The sequence below is a fragment of the Dermacentor silvarum genome, chromosome 9 (assembly GCF_013339745.2).
Source record: "Dermacentor silvarum isolate Dsil-2018 chromosome 9, BIME_Dsil_1.4, whole genome shotgun sequence".
In the NCBI taxonomy this organism is placed as follows: domain Eukaryota; kingdom Metazoa; phylum Arthropoda; class Arachnida; order Ixodida; family Ixodidae; genus Dermacentor; species Dermacentor silvarum.
Window position 1 is genome coordinate 73,436,913 of NC_051162.1, and position 24,426 is coordinate 73,461,338.

Sequence of the window (24,426 nt, forward strand, 5' to 3'; positions counted from 1 at the left end):
ACGGCAACTCCAGCAGCTCCTTAAATCAGCCTTTCTGTGATTACCTGCCATGAGCATATTCCGCATGACCGCGGAGATCAGCTGTTGTCATAGCGCACTTGTGTGCATTAATTAGTGTGTCATAATTTGTCTGATTCGATCTTTTCGGCAGATCCGTGCTGAGATAATAACATCTACTGTTTCCCCTGCCCACTTCAATGCTTCGGTGTTTTCTTTTGTGCACAAAATAAACAAAATGAAACAATATTCTTCCGCTTCAGTCTTGACTTCGGGGTACAGAAGATGCAGCTGAAGCACACACTGTGTATTTCTTTTTAAATGACTTAACGTCACGAGCAATGCTGGGACTCCTAGAGAAGGCCGTAGTGGGTGACTGCGGAATAGTTTCAGTCACCAGGGATTTTTTAAACCTCAATCTAAGCCTGCCCTAGTTTTTACATTTCACCAAATGGTGTCTACACTCACGCTTTAGTAAATAGGCAAAGTAGAAATATTAGAGTCAGAACAATGTTTAAAATACTTCAAATTTCAGTTAATTATGCACCGCGATTGTTGTCCGATGGGCAAACTAAAGCAGAGAGAAGGATTTCATGAACGCCTAAGGAACGCGCAGAGCTGATAAATGTATGGTTTTGGCTGGCCTTTCTTTTTCAACACAACAAAGGATGGTTTAAAAGGGTGTAAGTGGAGGCTCTTTGGATGAGGGAAACTACGATGCGCATAGAATACTTTCATGATCTCGTGAGAGAGTGCGCATAAAATAAAACGAACAAAGGTTGAAAAGTGCATGGACATTATGCTTATTTGCACCAAAATAGCTCGCTGCGAGAGAGGTTTGAGGTAGATGGCTGTATCGACGCCGTAAGTTGGTGTAGCGTGCCATGCAATTACCTACTGTGAATACATACGTCAATTGGGTTATTGGCACATGTTCGCGCAGGCAGGTGCATTATGCCTGCCTCTGACATTTTTATGCGCGAGTAATATACTAAAGAGAACCTTTGTTTGGGCAAATGAATCAGTTTTGATATTGTGGTGGTCGCACTCGAATATACACGCGGACGTTGCTTCTATGAGTTGCTGCGATTACTGCAGGAGTTACTTGAGCTTTCTTTATGGCTTCCAATTTACTTAGGTGGCGTTCGGGATCTGATGGACGCTTTCCAAACATAATTCAAAATCACTGGTGGCTCTTCTTAGTCTCAAAGGTGTGATTAGGTAAATCTACATGCACATATATTTGGCCTCTACTTTACTTCCGCTGAACATTTAGTCATTGTTCTACCGCATTGCGTTTTATAGAGTCAATCGAATGGCGGGAAGCACAGGTTGGAAAGCGAAACCCAATAGCTATTCCTGTCGCCTATGTCGCCGCCGCGGCTCGCCTCTACCAAGAACGCTCCTCACGTGTGCTTTGTAATCTATCTGCATAATGGTTTAGGAAACGCTATTACGGTTTTTAACGTCATCTCTTTAACAACCATCATCCGCATCGCTTAATGGCCTCAGTGCCGCTGCAGTCACCACCAGTACAATGAACCTGCAAGTATGCTGACCGCTTAGGAAAGCATGGCAAACCGGTACAACAGCATGAACCCTTAAACTCTCAAATTCAATGGTGTTGGGTGAGTGGTGCTGTTTGATTTAAGAGGGGCGGCAGACTAGAGACCACACGTGCGCCGGAGGGAGCTTCGTCTTTGGGGCAGTCTTTGGCGTCCTTGCCTGCTGACCACACGTTGTAACGAAAAAAAAAACAAGCCTGTGTGTGTGTGTGTGTGTGTGACACACACACACACACACACAGGCTTGTTTTTTTTTGTGTGTGTGTGTGTGTGTGACACACACACACACACACACACACATTTTTGTCAATTACTTTTTGCTTGAGGGCTGCTCCACCGGACTAACATGGAATATACTTTGTGTAAGCTCAATAACTGTTGAAACACCAACGATGGTTAATAATGGTAATATATTTTCATAATATTATCTTTTATTCATTTCAATTCGCACAAGGTGTTCCAACCTGATTAAGCGCTGCCGCTTGTTTGCGGGGCTAGGCTTGCAAGAGCTTGCAAGAGCGAGCCCAATGTCTTATGAGGGCGAGTTTCCCCCATTAGATCATCACGTCTGTACTAGAAGGCCTCCTCAAAGAAGTCAAGTGCTGAAGATCAAAAGTACACGGGCACCTGGACTCGGCCATGTTGTTGTGCCTTATGTGCACTACCTGTAGAACCGCTTGAAAAGCAGAGCCACCAAGTGTGGTGTCCCTTGGCTGTTTTCAGCGCAGGGAAAGCTGGTTCCCATGGGACGAGCAGTGAACCACCGAGGGCACAAGGGTGAAGCATGCACGAATCGTGCTACCCCTTTCGTTACATGTAGTACTGGGGTCATTTACTACATCCCCCTGTCATGTGGCAATTGCTACATTGGCCAGAGTGGTCTTTGCGTTAACGACAGGTTGACAGAGCACCGTGTGCACTAGGGGGATCCGGTCACTTATTGGACCATTGTATGTGATGCGACTGCACACCAATATTTAACAACATAGATGTTCTTTGCAGGTACAAGGACACAAAGTTATGTCTGATTCTTGAAGCTTTTTGTTTTCAAAAAGAAAACGATAAATGTGTCAATACAGCGTTTATTGCTCTGTCAATGAAAGAATGAAATTACATGCATCAGAAAATATCCACCATGCATCTTTGATGAGTGGCTGCAAGCATGGGCTAGAATGAACGTTCCGCCGTCTGTTGGTGAATAATCAGTGAATATATGTACATACCGACACTTTTTCATGCACAACAATCAGTTGTACACCAGTTGCTACCGTTCCATGCGTCTTTCTCTTTCTAGAATTTGTATTACTATTTCTTTAAAATGCTGGAAATGCGTGAAACCAGGTGCAAGATTTCGCGAAATTGAGCACTGCCTATATTCATGCCACTGTTGACAAATTCAAGTTTCTGTCTTCCTGTTAAAACTCTGTCTTACTTCAAAAGGAAAATGGCTCATTTTTCAAACAACTTTATGTTCAGATGCTATAATCAAAGCTTCAATTTTATTTTAATAGAAGAGAATCTTATGGACAGTTCTACTAGGTGAGAATTCATTCAGCACTATCATCTACTGGTGTCAGCTTAAAATTTAATGGTCTCAATGGACCTTAGTTGCTGACAAGCAATTGTTTTTTTTCAACGCAGTTGTCTTCATAATTATAGGTTGGTAGGAGAGCTAAAAAAGTACATCATAATTGTTGCAACAATCAAAAGTGAAGTTTAGCCGCAATGATTGAACGAATCAAAGAGCATTCTACAATACCCCTTCAAGTTATTCAAAAAGCTGCTGAAAAAATTAATGTAGTGCCCCACCTCTACACACAGTTACCCACTACACGTATACGCATGATGTGAATCATACTATTTGACACTAGGCATCAAGTGAGGAGAATAAGGCGATAAGAGGGCTCCATTCCTTTTGTTACAACATCACATGTGCATTGCATTAGTGTTGCATTTCAACTCCAAAGGACCGTTTGTGATATGGTGACCGACACAAAAGAAAATTCATGACATTATGTGCAGCAGAACGTTGCCAACGAGGTGTCATGTACACAAATACACTCTTTCACGAAAAATACCATCCTGCACTCAAACTTGGTGTAGACATGCCAACCTTAGAATAAAAAAACAACATAGTGCAAGGCAAGAAGTGTTAAATCTGTTGAAGAATACTAAAAATAACTTGATTCTTCAATATGTTTGCGGTAATTAATGATTCTGTAACTTTGTTCTCTACGGGTGCTGTACACAGGCACCATGCATTTACAGTCGCTGCAAGAATGCCCTATGCCACAGACAAGGATAAATGCTCATGAAGTTTATGCAGGAGTATACCCCACATTGACACCCAGTTTCACATTCCAATCTGGTGGAGGATGCACATTCCAGAATAGAAGAAACTAATGTACTCTAACGATTGCTGTTGCCGACGCCTGTGCACTGGTAGGCACATAAAATAAGACAGCTGCAATTAATATTTTCAGAAGCAGTAGTTACTGCAAGCTGTCACCAGTGCGCCGGTACACAGCTTGAATACATTAGGAGCAAGTAGAAACTCTTTAATGAATTTACAAAACGGAATTAGGGTGCAATATCCTGCATATAAGCTGAATAAATGGATAAAATACGGAATAAATGCAACATACACAATTCACGTTGCGAACCCTTTGGAGGTATTTAGTGGTCTGAATTATCAGGGATTCCAGATCAAGATGAGAAGACATATTTCATTCCACTGCAAGAATGGCATCACTCCAACAATTCTTGCAATTGGTGCTATATTTTTATTTAGTTGAGTTGGAAAGGGTATGCATCGTCAGCAATATCGTTTGACGTGATTTAGATTGAGTGGTTCCCCTATTTAGGCAAATTCATGTTCACAAATAATCTTGCAGGTGATACCAAGAACTTGCTCCACCGGGGTATGTTTTCTAACATTCGGAAGATCCGAGGCTCTTGAACGCATTTCTAAGAAAGCCTGGGGTGCATGCCACCCTATGATCTCATCATGAAATTTACAGAAATCAGCTACAAGGTTTCTTGTGATAAATGTAAATTTGCTTGAATGGGAGAAACAGGAAAGTAAACAGGTGAATTACGCAGCATAAAAATGATGTCAGCAAGAAGCAGGCATAAGAAGCACTGTCGCTCGACACGCACGGACGATGAAACTCCATAATTATTGCGATGATTTAAAATTCTGGCAGTGGAATGAAATTTGTCTGCTAATCTATATCTAAACTCTTTGATTATTCAGTATGCCACCACTACCTTCATCAAAAATGTTAATAATCATTATCTTATCTATGCGAAATCATACCGACCGATAATCAAGCCTGCATAAGCAGTTTTTTTTTCACGGCCATTTTTTTTCGGGAAAGAGGTGTCTGTATGAAAGCCATACCATCTACTTATTTCCCGTTTTTTTTGTAAATGCTAACTAGAGAGTTTCACACTTAGACTACAATAGAGCTTGAAAAAGTTCTATGCTTGAAATTGTTGATTCCCTTTGCCTTCTGCATTGCCACAGTATTTGCACATCAGATTCGTTTTGTAATTGTTGTCCTGTGTGTTCTGATCGTGGTTGCCGCTGTTGCCTTGCAAAAACGCTCGAAGTTTGTGAGGGTTCACTTAGAAATATTTGCTTTAGAATAGACAATTAATGCACCTTTATAGAAGAAACCACTTTGGTACACAGTGCTACTGTCGACACCAGTACAGGCTGTCAACTTTATTAGTGTGTAAGGTCTATCGTTTCATAATTCAGTAAGATGAGACCAATAAAATATTTATTTCATAATTTTTCCTAGGCTACTTCCTGCGTCCATGGAACATCCGTATATCCGCTGCAGACATCTGCGGGACACTCTTAGAACTGCCAATTTGTATGCGCCTTGTAGTCCTGCGGATGTCCGCGTACATCCTTCGGCTATGTACGGACGCCCTACGGATGACCAAAATATCCAAAAGCAGTAGCCCAGTGCACGTCCAGAGGAGTTCAAATGCCCACTGGGTTTTTCTAATGAGGATAATAAGCTCCATAGAGGGTGACTAACCTGAATTAAAAAGTCTATCCTTTTTGCAGTATGGTTCCATACTGAAAAAATAGTGACGTTTGGTGCACTCTTGTGCAATGCAAAAATGAACGCGTTTTCTATTTAGTTCCACTATAACACCCTTGCATTGGCGAGATTGTTGCATATTCTTACACACTGATAGGCATGAAACGTTGCGATACACTCATGGAAATTATAGGCAGAGTGAAAGACAGGCGGCTAGGCAGGCATACAGATAGACCGAAAGACAGACAGACAGACAGAAATAAACAAATAAATAGAGAAAGAAAGACAGATTGCAATATAGACATACATAAAGACAGATGGAAATAAATAAATAAATAACGAAAGAAAGACAGGAAGAAAGTAATAAAGGCAGACAGAGAGACGGACGAACGGTCAGAAAGACGGACAGACAGACAGACAGACAGACAGACAGACAGACAGACAGACAGACAGACAGACAGACAGACAGACAGACAGACAGACAGACAGACAGACAGACAGACAGACAGACAGACAGACAGACAGACAGACAGACAGACAGACAGACAGACAGACAGACAGACAGACAGACAGACAGACAGACAGACAGACAGACAGACAGACAGACAGACAGACCGACAGACAGACAGACAGACAGACAGACAGACAGACAGACAGACAGACAGACAGACAGACAGACAGACAGACAGACAGACAGACAGACAGACAGACAGACAGACAGACAGACAGACAGACAGACAGACAGACAGACAGACAGACAGACAGACAGACAGACAGACAGACAGACAGACAGACAGACAGACAGACAGACAGACAGACAGACAGACAGACAGACAGACAGACAGACAGACAGACAGACAGACAGACAGACAGACAGACGACAGACAGACAGACAGACAGACAGACAGACAGACAGACAGACAGACAGACAGACAGACAGACAGACAGACAGGCAGGCAGGCAGCAGCAGGCAGCAGGCAGGCAGGCAGGCAGGCAGGCAGGCAGGCAGGCAGGCAGGCAGGCAGGCAGGCAGGCAGGCAGGCAGACAGACAGACAGACAGACAGACAGACAGACAGACGACAGACAGACAGACAGACAGACAGACAGACAGACAGACAGACAGACAGACAGACAGACAGACAGACAGACAGACAGACAGACAGACAGACAGACAGACAGACAGACAGACAGACAGACAGACAGACAGACAGACAGACAGACAGACAGACAGACAGACAGACAGACAGACAGACAGACAGACAGACAGACAGACAGACAGACAGACAGACAGACAGACAGACAGACAGACAGACAGACAGACAGACAGACAGACAGACAGACAGACAGACAGACAGACAGACAGACAGACAGACAGACAGACAGACAGACAGACAGACAGACAGACAGACAGACAGACAGACAGACAGACAGACAGACAGACAGACAGACAGACAGACAGACAGACAGACAGACAGACAGACAGACAGACAGACAGACAGACAGACAGACAGACAGACAGACAGACAGACAGACAGACAGAGACAGACAGACAGACAGACAGACAGACAGACAGACAGACAGAATAGGCTTGAAGTAGGCAAAGAATGCCAATCGCAAACATTTTCCCTCGAAGCTGGCGGCCCACTTTAACGTTGCCACTACAGCGTTGACATCACAGCTGTGCTCATTTGCACTCGTAGATTGTTGGCTTCTTTGGCTATTGCAGCTTGTGGTAAAAAGCGGCAGTGAGAGGCGGTGCAGCTGTGCACTTATTTAGGCAGAGATATCCGGAGTACATTTCCTGTGCGAACACCGACGTTCGACGAAAAAAGTGCAAAGCAACTGGCGCCGTGAAAGCACAGCGCCTCGTCAACTACATGTACCACGTAATTTTTTTATCCTACACATGAAGCTTCGAAAACAAAATTGCAAAGATGGCAACGTATGAAGCGACGTTAGGAAATGGGGTGTATTTCATGCGTGCCGATCCACGGAACGATACAACTGCAGCGGCTGGGGTGTCCTTTTATTGTAATTTATTGCCGTGAGAGATGCCTGGCAAGTTTCTATGTGGATGAAATGTTCTTCTTGCTTTTCGCGTGACGGACAAGAGCCTTTGCAAGTGGTAGAGTTCTGCAGGCATTTTGCTTTTACACTTTTAGTTGTCTAAGCAACCCACAAAAATTCTGAATGCTGACACATTGAAATCTGGCACATATTTACAGAGGAGCGGACGATCATGGCTGTAAATGATTCCTGGCAATGTTCCTGGGTCTGATAAGTGCACTGGAAAACATACGAAGAGCGCCATTGCATCCCAGAAATTTGCCTATCCCTGAATGGTTACTCTGCTGTAATTTGATCCGCAGGATAGTAATCCGTTGCCATAGGCAGCTCATAGGTATGTCTTCCGGGATGTCCGGGGCACGGGGCTAGAGCACGCATACATTCAGTTTACATTCCATGCTGTCTCATCAGTTTGCTCACCATCCCAGCAACTCGCAAGTGCAACCGGCTTAAGCTAATTCACCGTTCGCATTCATATAACGATACACTTTGAGCTACAGGAGAAAAAGACTGCTTTAAAAGCACACACCGTATAAACTAAATTGAACGGCGTGCACCAATAGACATGACAGATTCGGCGGGAGGAAATGTGTCTGCCGCGGGGACCCTCGATTCTGTGGACATCGTGGTGTTCTGCGTCCTAACAGCTGTCGGATACGCCGTGGGCCTCTACTTTTCCTTCAATGGCAGACGAAGTCAGGTATGTACCGTTCAGAGTAGTAGATTATTTATATGCTTATTGGCATTGGAAGCAGCTGGAAACTTAGAATGAAAATTTTTGGGCTTGTAAACATGAGTAAAATTGCGTAAATACAGCGGTTTGGTTCAGCGTTCTCGTTATGTATAGCACTTACTTCATCAGAGTGTCAATTACTCACTAATCAGTTATTCATGCTTTTTGAGGGACAGGGCCACTTACCTTGGCTCGGCAATCTCCAAATAGCACGGAGAAAAAATGTTTGATAACAAAAAAGTGTATTCAGGACATTTCCAAAGTTTAGCAAAATTTTGGTTAACATTGATAGGGAACGCTACACGCTAATAAATCTAAGTATTCAAAACTAAAGGTTATTTTGAGGAATTCATATAAACGATAGTTAGCGATAAACTTGGCAATATAGTGAAACAGTTAAACAGTCTGTATCAATATCGATTAATAGAACTCCACGTCGGATTTTGTTGAAGCTAAATCCAGCTTCTTGGCTGCGAAAGCTAATCGGGTACTCATTTAACGAGGCCATCGCTACCTACGTGCTTCCGCGAAATTTTTGTTATTACAGCTTTGCAAACTCTGTTCTAAAATTGAGATGATTCGAACTGAAGTCGTGCTTCTCGAAAGGAAAAAAAAAGTGGAAGTGGCGCCGCTACTCTATATGCAGCTACATTAAAGCTCAAATGATTGTTGAGGAGCTATTTCTATTTGAGTTTGGTAATATTTCTGATGAAAATGGAACCGAATTTGATGTACACCTTGTGTCATCACAGAGAACGATACTATAGCAAACGGTGTTTCGAATACCGCGAGTTCATAAGGAGATTTAGGATTTACCATGAACATGCCAACCTGTCAGAACATGTTATAATGTGAGGGGCGGCGAGGGCCGGCTGCTGGCCGAAAGGTAATTAAGGCTCGAGAACCATTAATAACGAACTTTATTACAAGACATGGCGCCTCCATGAACGCGACTAGACGCGACGAAAGCCAACACGCGCACCGCACGCTCGAGCACACTTCTCATGCCTAGGCTTGGCGTCGGGGCTGGCTGTGTGCTTAGGCTGGAAATGGCGCTACTAGTCAGATCGCTTACATCCGGCCCCTCTTCGTTTGACCAAGTCCCTTTGATGTAGGAAAGAGCACTGCTTGATGTTTTCACCGTGAGAATAGTCCTTCAAGCGCTCGGGTGGCCGTCCTGGAAGTGACGATCGCTGTAGGTCTGCTGAACTGTGGTGGGTGATGAAAGCAGTTTTTGCTTGGTCTTCTTCAGGCACATTAATCTGCCAGTAAGCAAACTTTAGGTCCGGGCAGGCAAAGTACCGTGAACCAGGAATATCATCCATGATGTCATCTGTATGCGGAAGTGGCTGCACATACTTACAGTCATCTTATTTAGGAGCACATTGTTGACATAAAGGCGCTTATTACTGCCTCTGCTAACAACTACTGCGGGGAATGGCCAAGGTCCTAAGGCTGGAAGAATGATGCCTTGGCGAAGGAGTGTGTTTCCCTGCGCCTGAAGAAAACGACGGTCTGCAGCCGAGTACAGGTAGGGAGATCGACATTATGGCACGGGGTCAGGAAGAAGGTCAATTGCATGTTTGACACCTTCGCACAAGTCCAAGTCATCCTCTAAATGAGCGAATACTTCAGCGTGTTTTGACAAAATGCTCATAAGTTCTGTTGTTGAGGCACTGGCAATTGGCTACCAAGCGGCGCAGCAGGCAGGGATGGGTCAATGCGAACCTCAATTGTCGAGGAAGCAGCCCGGTTGGACGCAGAAGAGAGGCTGTAGGTGTTTGAAACATCATTGTGGCAAGATAGTAACAACCACGGGGGATCGTCTGGTCCTGGCAGTGGCGACCGCTGTAGGCGTGCTGAGCTGTGGGGTCTGTAAACCGCCGAGCAGCAGGAAACGAAAGAGCGCTTTATTGCGAGAAGCAGGTGTATTTATACACAGGCAGACCAGGCTTGCGCATGCATATCAACAATATTCTTGATGACGTTGCCACTGGTCACATCGTCCTTCCTTTGAGGAAAAAAAAGGAACACATGAGATTGTAGGAAAGATTGTACAACAAACTAATAAGTAAATTTGCACAGCTTCCACTGAACTGTCTATGTGCGGCTTTCTGGGAGAGGATACCGTTGCGGCTCTCTACGCTGTCGTGTGCTTCTAGGAAGTGCTTCTTGAGGTGCTTGTTGCTCGGTGGTGCACGGCTGAGAGGAGGGGTCGCTGAGGGGTCGCTATCGTACACTCGGTCTGCTGGGAGGAAGCTTGTCCTTCTGTTGATCTCAGGTGCTCCCTCGTGCGTTGTAGATGCTGCCCATTTTCTGTCTCAACGACATAAGAGCGTGGTGTACTTGCATGCCGGGCCTATGACAACTGCTGGTGCCCATGTCCTGTGTGTCGTATCATAAACAGTCACCGTGGAACCCCTGTGAGTATCCGGTAGACTTCGCGTTGTTCTGTTGTAGAAAACGCGTTGTTGGCGCCGTATTTCGTCAAGTCGCTTTTGGACAATTTCGGTTGGCACGGTTTGTGGTTCGAGGTGGCACTCAAGTACTGGCAGTTTAGTCCTCGTCTGACGGCCCATGAGTCGTTGTGCGGGCGACTTTAGGCGGTCGTCCCTTGGCATGTTCCCCCATTCTAGCAGGGCACTCTAGAAGTCCAGCGTTCCATACCGGCACTTCTTGAGCAGTTTCTTTGCTTCTTGGACGGCCCTTCCAGCCATGCCTTACCGCGAGGATAATGCGGACTGGAAGTCTCGTGGACGATGCGCAACTGTGTGGAAAAAACGCGGAAGCACGCACTATTGAACGGTGGGCCATTATCGCTGCATATATTTGCTGGGATGCTGTGTGGGATGCTGTGAGTGGCGGAGATCTGCATGCACACGTTTGTCACTGCTTCTGCTGTTGTTCGACGCATCTGCTTGATCTCGAAAAAAAATAATAGAAATCTAGCATAACCAGGTACTCCTCGCCTTCGTGGTAGAAAAGGTCGACTCCGATTACCTGCCACGGCAAAGTAGGTATATCGTGACTGAGCATGGGTAACCTGGCGTTCCTGCTCTTGTACCTTTGACAAAGTAGGCACGTCTTCGCGAGAGATGCAATATCCGTCGACATGCCAGGCCAGTACATTACTTCTTTGGCTCTTGCCTTCATTTTTTCTTGACCCCCGTGTGCCGCTTGAAGTAGACGAAGTACCTCTTGTCGTTTTGTTGGAATGACGAGTTTGTTACTTCTTAGGAGGAGACCGTCTTCGACATGGAGTTCGTCGCGGTAATTCCATTACGCGCGTACGGCCTAGGATACGTGTTGCTTGCTCTCTGGCCATTCGTTGCTTGAGTAGCTACACAATTCAGTCATTGTTGCAGCTTTCGGTAGAGCTTCACGGATTCCTTGCAGTTGCCAATCAGAGACTGGAAGCGAAGAAAAAGCATGTACTTGAAAATCCAGCGATTCTTCTTTCATCTCAGTCTTGTTCGGAAAGCGTGACAGCGCATCCGCTAGGAACAGTTCTTTCTCTGGCTTGTAAGTCACTCTTATAGGGAACCTCAGAAGAGCGAGTCTCATACGCTGCAAGCGTAACGGGCACTCACACAGCTGTTTCTTAAATATTGACTCTACAGGGCGATCATCACATTCGATGATGACCTCTGGTTGCCCTAGCACGTAGTCTTCAAATCTTGCGCACCCGTGAACAATGTCTAGCATTTCTTTCTCAATTTGCGCATATTTCTTTTGCGCTTCGGTAAGCGACCGTGACGAGTAGGCGATTGGGTGTCCGTTTCGCAATAGAACTGCCCCCACCCCTTTCCGGCTTGCATCTACTGACAACGTCAGCAGTATTCCTTTCTCAAAATAGGGAAGAACAGGTGCCTTTGTTAGACAGGCGTGAAGACCTTGGAAGCTTTCTTCAGTCTCTTTTGTCCAAAGCCATGCCGTGTTCTTTTTCAATAGTTCCCGAAGGGGCGCGGACAGTGAAGACATGTTGGGGATGAAACGCGCCACGAAGTTAATCATCCCAAGAAAAAACTTGCAGTTCCTTATAATCTTTCGGTTGCGGCACCTGCAAAATGTCTTCCACTCTCCCGGGATCCAAGCAATGTCCTTGTGTGAGGATATGTCCCATGTAGCAAACTTGCGGCTGCAAAAATGGGCACTTCTTTTTATTGAGCTTTAGATTGTGCTCCCTGCAGCGTGCAAGTAAAGCTGCTAGATTGTTGTCATGCTCTTCTCGAGACATTCGCGAGACCAAAATCTCATCTAATACAACGGCGACTCCATTCAAGCCTTCTACTACTTGGTGCATTGCCCGTTGTAAAACTTCCGTAGCAGAGGCAATACCAAATGGCATGCGCAGAAATTTGTCGCGGCCGTAGGGTGTGCTCATAGTGCATATTAATGAACTTTATTCGTCTAGACTAATTTGCCAAAACCCTGACTATGCATCTAAGGTTGAAAAGTACTCTGCCCCATGCAGGCGCAGAACAACATCTTCTAATGTTGGGATATGATAGTGCTCTCTCAGTAAGGCCTTGTTCAAATCCGAGGGATCTAAAGAAATGCGTACTTTGTCGTTTCTGACGACTACGACCATGTGGCTTGACCAGGCAGTAGGTTCAGTTACCTTTTCAATGACGCGGTCGTGCTCTATTTTATCAAGTTCCTGTTTTACGCGTTCTTGAAGAGCAACCGCCACCCTTCGGGCAGGCTGGACGCTGCCTCGTGCTCCTGGCTTGAGCTCAATGTGGTACGTAACACCCTTCAGTTCACCGAGGCCTTGGAATACATCACCAAAACCGGCGGTTGGGTCCTGGCTTGGTAGTGCGTCGACTGAGCGTACGCGGGATATCAGTCCCAAGCGTTCTGCAATATTGCCACTGATTGTTACTGGCGCGGTCTGGGGTACGATAAAAAATTCCGATAGACAACTCTGAGCCTTGCAAGATGTAGCAAGTAATTGTCTGCAAAGCTGTTTGCTTGTGGCCGAAGAAGGCACGCAAAGTGGTCGAGCACGGCTGTGCCGACTGTGTAGTTAGTTTTCGGAGCATCGTCTTCTGACATGATGCAGCAGTTGGCTCCCGTGTCGATTTTTCAATCAACCGCTGCTCCTGGGATAATAATTTCCGCCGACCAACGGTCCTCACTGGCGATAGCATAAGCTTCTAGCGTGTGCAGGAAGTATTCTTATTCAGTTCCTAGGACAACTTGCTTGACTTCGCGTGCCGTTGACCTTGATCTTTGTTGTGCCTGATGGCACATTCGAGCGAAATGATTGCTTCTACCGCAGTTGTTGCAGCGTTTGCCCTGAGCCGCACATTTCCCATTTCTGTGCATTTGAAGACCACGCTTGGAGCAAGGCGTTGCACTCGCTTTGATTGCGGCGACTGTCGCGTCGGCCGTTCTGGCTCTGATTTCTCGAAGTTGTACTTGTGCTTGTTCTCGTGTGCGGCATATTTCTACTGCTTTTGAAAATGAGGGGTTTTCCAAGAGAAGCTTCTGCTGGAAGTCTTTATCTCTCATGCCTAGAATTATTCTGCTTCGTTTCAGCCGTTCGTCGAGTTCACCGAATTCGAATCTGCTCGCGGGAATTCGCAGTTCCGTGAGCCAGTCATTAAAGGACTCTGCCTCTTGTTGGTCCCTGGAGCCAGATCGGAATTCGTTAAAGGTTACGTTCTCAGATGGCTTGTAATGGGCCTCGAACTTTGCTAAAAGGCTTTTGAGGTGTTTCTTCTCGTCTTCGCTGTCGAACTTAAAAGTATACAACATTCGTCTCGCTTCTTCGCCTATCGTCATCAGAAAAGTTGCGGCTTGAACTTCTTTAGGCTGCTGGGTCAGTCCCGTCGCCGTAGCAAAAAGGTCAAACTCACTTTTCCATATGGTCCAGTTATGAAACGTGTCTCCAGTCGTGTCGAGTGCCCTTGGTGGCTGTAGCAGAGTCGACGCCATTCTTGCAATGGACGTTTGTGGTCGATCCGTAGATTCATTCATTGCCAACTGGCGGCGGTAGCAAAACGAACCGCCGCCCCCCTTCTGACACCATGTAAACTGCCGAGCAGCAGAAAACAAAAGAGTGCTTTATTGCGAGAAGCAGGTGTATTTATACAAAGGCAGACCAGACTTGCGCATGCGTATCAACAATATTCTTGATGAAGTTGCCACTGGTCACAGGGTCCAGGAACACAGTGACTGAAAAATGACCCTTGGATCATAACAGCATTCGACATCCGTGGCAGCAGTTGTTCATTGCATAGCACACTTGTGGCTGTTGGAGAATGACGAATTTCAGTTGGCAGGGGTGGCTGAAACACCAACTGTGCTTGCCTTGAGGAAAACCAGTCTTCAGCCCAGTATAAGTGGCGCAGCATTATTATCGAGGGCGGCTGCTTCGACCAAGCCGGTGATAGGTCCAACAGAAATCTTTAAACAGATGGCACCAGCTGGAGTTACTGGTGTTCCTCCAACAACGACTAGAGGAGGTCCGGTCCAGGGCAGGAGGGGAAAAGAGCTGACCAGGCGACTTGAAACAAGCGTCACTTTAGATTCACTGTCTGGAAATGCATCCACTTGGCCAATGCCAGCAATTGTGGCGTCGACAAGGGCACATTGAACCAGTGATCCATCAAGGGTCTGGGAAGGGCTGCTGTGGAGAGCTGGTGAAAGGTGTGTTGTAGACGTTGCAGCAGTAGATCTAGACGGGAACTTGGATGCGAGATGTCCCTTTTGACGGCACTGAAAACACAAAGCTTCGGCCAAGTTCTGGCCAGAACAGTAGGCAGGAGCACCATGCTTAGCCGAGATCGTGAGGTATCGAGCCTCTTGTTGGTCTGGTGGTAGGGCTGAAATGCGCTGTGGCCGGCCGGTTTTGTCTGGCACAGCCTGGGCGTTCGTGTACTCTGTGCTACGTGGGGGTACCTGTGGGCTTGGTGTTGTCAATTTGCCGCTTCCATAACCTGTGCGTGGGGCTCGATGGAACGAATGGCTTAATGTTTGATGAAGCTGAGTACAATGTCCATATGAGCTGCGACCTTCTCTGGGCGCTGTGCTGCAATAGGTTCGCGTCGCCGACGCGAACCTGGCAATAGGCCAGGTTCGCGGCGGCAATGCCCTGAAGGGCGTACTTTATGCGCTGGTGATCAGTGAGGGTAACTGGGCATCCAGTGATTAGCTTAAACTTCGCCAGAGAGTAGCTGAAAAGGTTTTCTCCGTGCGCCTGCACGCGACAAGTAACTGCTTGTTGCCACTGTAGCAAGGTTTGCTTGGCACTGAATTGATCCAGGAACGCTTGTCTGGAGGTTTCCCACGTTGGGCATTCACGGCCCAAGACGGTTTTCCAATCAGCGGCTGCTCCACGAAGTTTTCCCAGGGCGACGGCGAGTAGGGTTGAAGGTTCCCGCGAAAGCAAGTTTCGAGTTCTTTCCAACTCTTCAACCCAGTGGGATGCTGAAATGCTGCTGTCTCCACTGTATGTAGGAAGCGATGCGGAGAGGTCTGGAAGAGTAGTGACTTGAACTGGGGCTGTGGCGCGTTGCGACACGTGAAGCAGCTGCTGAAGTAAACCCTTCAGCAACTCGGTAGTTTGGGCTGCAACGAGACTTGGCGGGAGCGGTGTAACGTTACAACGATGGGCGGACGCGGCGAGGTCTGGGGAAGGCAAAGGAGGCATCGTTGGGCGGTTTTGGGCGATGTCGGCAATAAGGCGACTTATTATTTCTTCCTTCGACCCGGTAGCGTCGAGGTTTCGGCGAGCCAACCCTTTACGGAGATAATCCACTGTAAAGCCTGCAAGATCCGCCGGCGTCGCCTTACTCAAAGTCACGAGCGGCATGGCGGTTGACAAAGCAGCACAAGTGTCACGAGAAACGATAAGGCGAGTAGGGCGAACCGTTTGGGCACTGCAGGCAAGGTACTTTATCGGACGGGCATGCATCAGCGTAAACACGACGGTCGGCGAAACACAAAGGGCGAAGGCGCGAAATGGCTAGAACGAAGCGGGCGAGAGGCTGCGTCCGGCGGCAGGAGCTGCACAAAGGAAGGAGCGTTGGCTGGCAAGTAACTTCACGAGGCGGGCGAGAGGCGATGTTTCAGGCATGGTTTGGGGTCGACTGCGCCAGTTGTGAGGTTCGGCAAGTTGGCGAGATGTTCGTTGAGGAACCACGCATACCCAGTGCATTCATGCCGCACCTCGCCAAAGCGCTGCCGCGAAAGACGTTCATTGAACAGCGGCAAACACCGAGTGGATTTCTGGCGCAGCCTGCTAAAGTGTGGGGTTGTTGTTCTGGAGGAACCCTTGTGAGGTGGGTACAATTCCACTTAGAATCAGAGAAAATTTGCGGTCTTTTTTGCGGTCCAAGAGCGCCACATTACCAGCTGCACTTCCCGATTTACTCTAAGTGACGCCCAAACACGTTGACTGAAGAGTAGCACGAACCTACTGGCACATACTCAGTGACCAAGGTTAGCATCACCGAGGTTCATTCAAGACCAGCACCGACCGAGTTGCAAATACCCAGCGCTACAAGTCGGCGTCAAAGAGTTTCTTGGAACAGCGCGACCTACGCATTCCCCTATATACAGTGACCCATGTCATTCGGAAAGAGGTTGGTTGAAGAACAGCACGTATGTACTCAGTGCTACATACTGAGTGACCCAAGTTGGTTCGCCTGTTGGTTCCGAACGCTATTGCTTCAGCACAGAAGCCCGATGCGCAACCCATGTAGGCGGGAAACAGCTTAATACAAACATAGATAGATCGATCGATCAATCGATCGATCGATCGACAGACAGGACAGACAGACAGACAGACAGACAGACAGACAGACAGACAGACAGACAGACAGACAGACAGACAGACAGACAGACAGACAGACAGACAGATAGATAGATAGATAGATAGATAGATAGATAGATAGATAGATAGATATAGTCCCCGGAAGATGCGTAGTGAGTCATAAGAATGCTAACGCATTACACATTCTGGCAGAATCCATGTTACAAGGAATGTCGACGTTATTGCGAATAGCACTGAAATAATGATGTAGCAACCAACCGTATTGTCAACGTCGAAACGCGTCATGTATACAGCCTGCATGCAGCTGGTCGGAGCCTTCTTTCTCGTCGAGCTCCGGCTTCTGCTTGCGGCAGTGGCCAGTTTGACCAATGTACACTTAGTCAAGTTGAGCATAGTCTCGTCTATTGTTTCGGAAGCACAGCAGACGAATCCGATGTGCCTATATATTTATTCGCATTAACGTTGACAGTCATTTTCTTCCACTTCGAGCTCCCGCTGCTGCTTGCGGACTCTGGCAGAAATGACCAAAGTTGGCGGCAAAGAGGTTCATTGAAGAGGGTCACATACGGAGTGGTTTAATTTGGCATCACAGTGGTTTTAACAGCGGAGCTGTTTAAGCCAGCCGTTATTCCCTTAGTCGTCCGCAAAAATGTGGGCCGATCCTGGCGGTTGTGCAGAAAGGGTCCAAGCGCAATGGCATATGCCCCTGTGAACTAGCCAAGCTGAGCCTGGCTAAGTCTAGCTAAGCATGGCTGGGACTACATAAGCTTAGTCAGTCATCGATAGCCAATTAATAGCCAATCAATAGCTAATCAATAATCAATATAATCAATAAATTTCGGAAAATGCTGAGGATGACTTGTTGAGCTTAGCCTAGCCCAAATACGTATCTAATACGTTACGATAGCCAATCACTAGCTAATCGATAACCAATAAATAATCAATAAGTTCAATAAATGCTGGTGATGACCTGGTAGTGCTTAGCCTAGCCCAAAAGCCAGAACTATCTAGGTGCCTCTGCTGTTTCTTTAGCATTGCGCCTCCAGTGCAAGCTACGCTAATTTTCTTTTTTAAGGTGCATTAATTAAAAAATAACTTGGGATTTTACGTGCATAAATGACGATCTCATTATGAGGAACACCATAGTGGGGGACTGCAGAATAATTTTGACCTCCTGGGGTTCGGTAACGGGCACCTAAATCTAAATGCACGGGTGTTTTTTAGGATTTCGCCCCCATCGAAATGCAGCCGCCGTGACCGGGATACGATACCGCGAACTCGTGCTTAGCATCCCAGCCCCTAGTCACTAAGCAACCACGGCGGGTGTGCGATAAATACCCATTGGCAAATAAACATGTCAAATGCGGGTGCGATGGCTGCTTTCAAAACGAGCTCTTATGATACCTTATTGGCGGGAAAACGGTTATTCGTGTACAAACAAACAGGCATGCCGCTAACGGAGGGAAGTTACCAAATAATAATAATCGCATTCAAATTAATCATGTTGCTTTACGTGCCAATATCGCGATCTGATTATGAGGCACGCCGCAGTGAGAAGCTCCCAAATTATCTATCTATCCATCTATCTATCTAACCGTTTTCCCACACACCTGGGTCACTAGTTAATTCGTCGTCAATTGGGTAGTGCCGCGGGCTGGCTGTGCTAAGGAACCGGGCTCGAAGCCAACCGTAGGACCAGATTGAGTGGTTGAGTATTTGGTAATGTCTACACTCTCAGTCTATACCGGCTTAAATCAACGCATATAACGCGGAAAGTAGATCAAAATTTCCACGCTTATATATGGCTCATGCAAGTGGGCTACTGCGTATGCTGCCTATTTTATGCGGCTCTTGCATATGCGGCCCGCATTTAAACGGCCCCAGCCGTTGCAGAGTAGGGCCGCTTGGAAAACGGCACGCATAAGCGCCCAATTTTTATGCAGTATTTCAGCTCAAATCTCTCCCGCTTACTAAGCGGGTCAAATGCTATGCGGATCAAGATTATGCGGCGCAATGGGCATTTTTATGAAAAAATAATTTATTTATACACAGCAGCCACCTACAATAGCTTTGCGCGAGGTTTCATACACATGGCACATAACCACACTATAGAAAATTGATAACACACAGCGCGCAATCATCGAAACGTACAATGCCAACATGGAAACACTGGGAATCGAACCCCGGTACATTGCACGCCAACCAAACACCCTAACCACTACACCACGTCACTAAGCTGGCGCGGAGGACTCGCATAGCTATTTGTAGATACATTTGTGCTTCCAAGGCTGTCGTTTTATGTCGATCATTGCACCGTCGGCGATCGTGAGTGGTATACGTATAGTTTGCGTAACTGTTACCGAACAGCAAGACGCGTCGGTATCTCCGCCCGTGACCGTACCGTAACAGCATTGCAAATATCGGAAGCTTCACTGCTTTGCAGCGCGCTAGCTTGTTCTTACCTCCTCACCTGTCAGGCGCATGCACGCGACGTCGACAATTAGCTAGCGTGGTCGTACGTGCAGTGCCGTCGAGCTCAAATGAACGAAGGGAGGAAAGAAATCGAGGCGTGGTTAAAGAATTTATATCGTGAGGCTTAGCGTCCCGAAACTGCTTCGGATTACGAGGGACGCAGTAATGGAGAGCTACTGTTTAAATGTGGCCACCTGGAGTTATTTAACGCACACCGAAAGAACGACACAAGCGTTTTGTAATTTCCGTCGGAATGCGGCAGGTGCGGTCGAAACGCTAAAGTCACCTTGTTACCGCAGCGAGTGTCGTCGAAAGACCGATTCAGCTGATTGAAAATGGCGTATAATTACGGCGGATTTTGCCGGTGTGTAGGAGCTGACAAGGGCTCCATTCCTAGCCTTGCAAGCCGATGGCTTCGACGCAAAATGAACTTGAAATAAGTGCGATTTCCCGTTGTGTCTTGCGCTACATTTATATGATCAGCACCACCGCAATGAGCCCTTTCTGCGATCAGGAATGCGAGCGATTCACCGTGCGGAACACGGGCCGCATTCATGCAAGAACTTCAGAGCTAGAATTAGCTCTGAAGTTTTTGAAGCTCTGAAGCTTCAGAATTATCTGTCTTGATCACTGCTGGACCTGTAGGCGATCGTCGTACCTGGAAGGAAAAAGAAATTCCACTCAATGTTAGACAATTCCAGAAACTGCGTGACCTTGTCCCTGTTAGGGCTACATTTTTTAAATAGTTGTTCAAGGCCAAGATAGTACTGATCTTGCACGAAACAGGTCTCAATGTTAAATGTAGACTTCTGAGGCTGCGAGATAATGATTTGAGGCCTTTTATGTGACTGCCCTCATTGCGGCGTGGCCAGAAACCAAACTTGACGGCGCCTAATTGCACCTTGTTGGGGGAGAGAATTTGTGCAGACTGTGCTCAACACCCTTGCGTTGCCCTGGTACTTGACATGCGGGCTGTTGCTGTAGTGCGCTGCATCGCATTGATGTGCACGCATTTTTAAAATTTTAAATCTCGAGTCTACTGTTTCATTTCATTCCCTGTATATCATTTCCCCCGCGCAGAGTAGGTCTCTTGTATTTACACTGGTTAACCTGCCTGTCTTCTTATCTTTCTCGCTCCTTCCACCACATGTCAGTATTATAAAACTAGGTGTCGATGATTTACTACAGAAAGGCGAACGTTCTATATCACGCACTTCACACGTGCATAACTCATAAGATATTGTGAACGACATCAAATGTGTCCGACCTTTGACGTTACAGCGCTGTATTTAAATTTAACTGGTGTTATTAGCACCGAAGTTCATCCCTACTTTTTCTGAATAAAATGAGCGCGTACTTACTGCAAGCAATCTAATCTAAGCCGAGACAATAAACAAACGAACGGAATTCTCTGAGCAAGCAACTAAAGCGAGCAAAATACTTTCCGTTGCATTGTTCACGTTATGCGCTAAACGCATTTCACACATTCTTGGCATCTTCGAAATCAAGTCAAAGTGCTGGGGCTTGTGGTTATTTCACAGTGATATTTATTCACACTTGCAGGTAATAACTAATTGGCCCACATTATCAGCTGGTACTCAGGCACACTCATTTATGTCCTTTACACTTATGGGCATTCTGTTGCACTTGCTTTATTTACACTCGCCAAAACTAACTCAGTGACTTCCTCTCTTGTGAAATCAGCTGAAGTGAGTGAGAGGGCAGTGACATTACAGCGCGTGTAAGTGCTCCAATGTCATCCGCATGCAAACAATATTGTGAACACTTGTCTCTTTCTGAGCCCCACCCCACTTTGGTGGTGGTAAAATCTCTGATTTTTTTCGTGCGCTTTATCATAAGCAAATGATCTTTGCGCACTGCAATGAACAACACTCAGGGCCTGATTTTCGCTTACCGGTGCTGTAGTCGACTCTATAGTTGCACTGGTGAGCCGGGGGTATTGCTTTCTCTGGCGGCGTTGTTATTAGTGTAGACCTCTCCCGCTTTAATTCTGTGTAGAAAAAAAAGACAGTTAGGTGAGATTAAAAAGAAATTGTAGAAATGTAAGAATTAGAGAAATATAGGCTCAAAAGAAAGGTCTTTATAATGTCAATTTCAGGCGTAGTGGGAACCTCATAGCCGAAACTCAACACTACATAGCAATTATTGCACAAAAGCAAATGTCCAACTTGTTGATATGTTCTTTTGGTTGTTTCATAGTTTCTTTAGCTATGCAGAACTGGTTCTGAAAACATTATGAAAAGGCGTAAGTACTGAAAGCCACAGATCTTTCATCTGCAATAAAACTTGAAACTGCTATGCTCGACGTGAGATATCGCGCTGTAGGAAGACGTGTGGTGAACGACCTCCCACATATTTACTTCCTCGTCGGTCGAGCACAGATGAAATCACCGAACGCATCTGGTCCTGGTCGTTCCTTGTTCGAGCTCTGGCTCGAGCGCGCGGCGCGTGGAGCTGCGTGCCTTGGAGCCACTTCGTTGTCGTCGGCTAAATGCCGATGATTCGCCACACGGTGCCCCCCCTCTAGCAAGAGAGCCGAGGTGCGAAGGAGCGATATCGAGGCTAGGATGGAATGTTGGCGTCGGCGAAGTGAACGCGCTTGTGCTGTACCGTTGCCGGTGCTGTACCTTAGCCGCTTCTGCATGGTGGCCGGTGGTGTGCCGTGGCCGATCACGTCCGGGTCAACACTTGTTGGAAGACGTGTGGTTTGCAATCTCGCACATATTTCTTTTATCGTCCGTTGAGTGCAGACGAAATAAGAGAACGCTGCTGATCCGATCGCTCCTTGTCGCGCGGAGGTGGGTGCCTTGAGGCCACTTCGTTGTCGTCGGTTAAATGCCGATGGCTCGTCACAGGGCCATTGAAATTGGGCAGCTAAGCAAGAGGTCAAGGGATAAAATCCCGGCCACGGCGGCCGAATTTCGATAGGCGCGAAATGCGAAAACACCCTTGTACTTAGATTTAGGTGAACGTTAAAGAACCCCTCCCCTGGTGGTCCAAACTTTTCCGGAGTTCCCCAATACGGTATGTCACATAATCAGATCGTGGTTTTGGTAAGTAAAACCCCCTAATTGTAACAGCGGAGGTGCTTAAGATCTTGGTTAGGCCGCGTAGTGCGAAACGTGTTTGGTAAGTAAAACCCCCTAATTGTAACAGCGGAGGTGCTTAAGATCTTGGTTAGGCCGCGTAGTGCGAAAAAAAAAAAACTACGCCTGGTAATGACATCCCCGCGCGTTGCCTAGCAACCACCTCGCGGAGTGGCGTGTGCTTCGCCTCCTTTCGGTACCGTGCACATGCCGCCTTGACATGGGACGTAAAAAAGAGGGAAGAGAGCATGCGCGCGGCACGCGCTATATGCTCGGGAGAGAGAAAGAGAAAATGAGAGCGCGCGCGAGAGAGAAAATAAATTGTAGCAGCACCAATGAGGCAAAGCTCAGAGCTGCTGCCGACGCCGTCCGCATTTTCCCGTTTCCCCGCGTTCGCGCCGAACGCGCGCGGTGTCCGTCACTGCAGCCGGCGCCTCTGGCGGCGGCTCTGGCGGCGGCTCGGCAGGTGTCGACCAGCGACGGTCCGGCAAGTGGGGAGGCGCAGCTTGGCCGTGACGCCACCGGGGAGATAAAGCTCGGAGCCGCCTCGACGGCGGCAGAACTTTCGTTGACTCTGTGGCGAGTACATGTAGCTTGACATAGGATGATCAAAGAAGATCCGGACACCCGAAGAAGAAACCGCTCATCTTGAAGCACGTCGCGCGGCAAAGCGAGAATCTGCGCGTCGGCTGCGAGCCGATTCGGAATACCGTGCCTTGCAGCACTTAGCATTTTCTAGCAAAACTTAGCCAAGCTTAGTAAAACCTGGAAGAAGCTAGGTCGATCACCAGCTGCGCTGTTTAGTCCAGCCTTGCACCACAAGTGCAAGCTGCCTACATTTTCAAAGTTTTGCCAGCTGGTATAGAACTTCGCCGCTTCTACAAGTAACGAGTCATACTATGGCAAATGCTGCTTCTAGCGCAAACCGACACTTCAGAACTACTGCGTCGTCGGAGTTTAATGATTATTTTCGCGTCAAGCAGGCTTTGAGCAAAATTGGGCGTTAACGTCCACTGAACTCGACACACTGAACCTACGCAAATCCAAACACTACACAGAGGAAAATGCGTAACACGTCAGAAAATTGTTCAAAATAAAACCGTCGTTCCACAAACAAACTATGAAATCCAATGTATTGCTTTCGCAAAGTCCACGAAGGGGATTAAACAAAACTGAAGATTTCATGGTTAGAACGCTTCACGTGATTAGTTTCGGCGCTATAGAAAGCATGCTCTAATAAAAATTTGAGCATAAAATTTCAATGACACAGCACCTGGAAACGCAAGAAAGAAAAATTGCCAGCAATAATGCCATTGTAGGAAACCGAAACAAAACTGCGCCTGCAGTTATAGCTAGTTCAAAAGCCAACACTTCAATGTGCGTGTCCGTATTAGTACTAGACGTTCAGATTTTAAATTACCGTGATTCGTTATCTGCTGGCTCATCAGAATGAAGTGGTAGAAATTAAGCCTCTAGTCAGCTTAGCGTATGGGAAGCCAACCGAATCCACACTGGTTCGCAGCTGTTCAGCACGCACACCTGGGTCCGCCGATCCAGCGCACATGGCGGCCTGCCGCCGCACGACTTGCAATTTCCGGTTACATCGGTGGAATTGAACATCACTGACATCAACAAGAG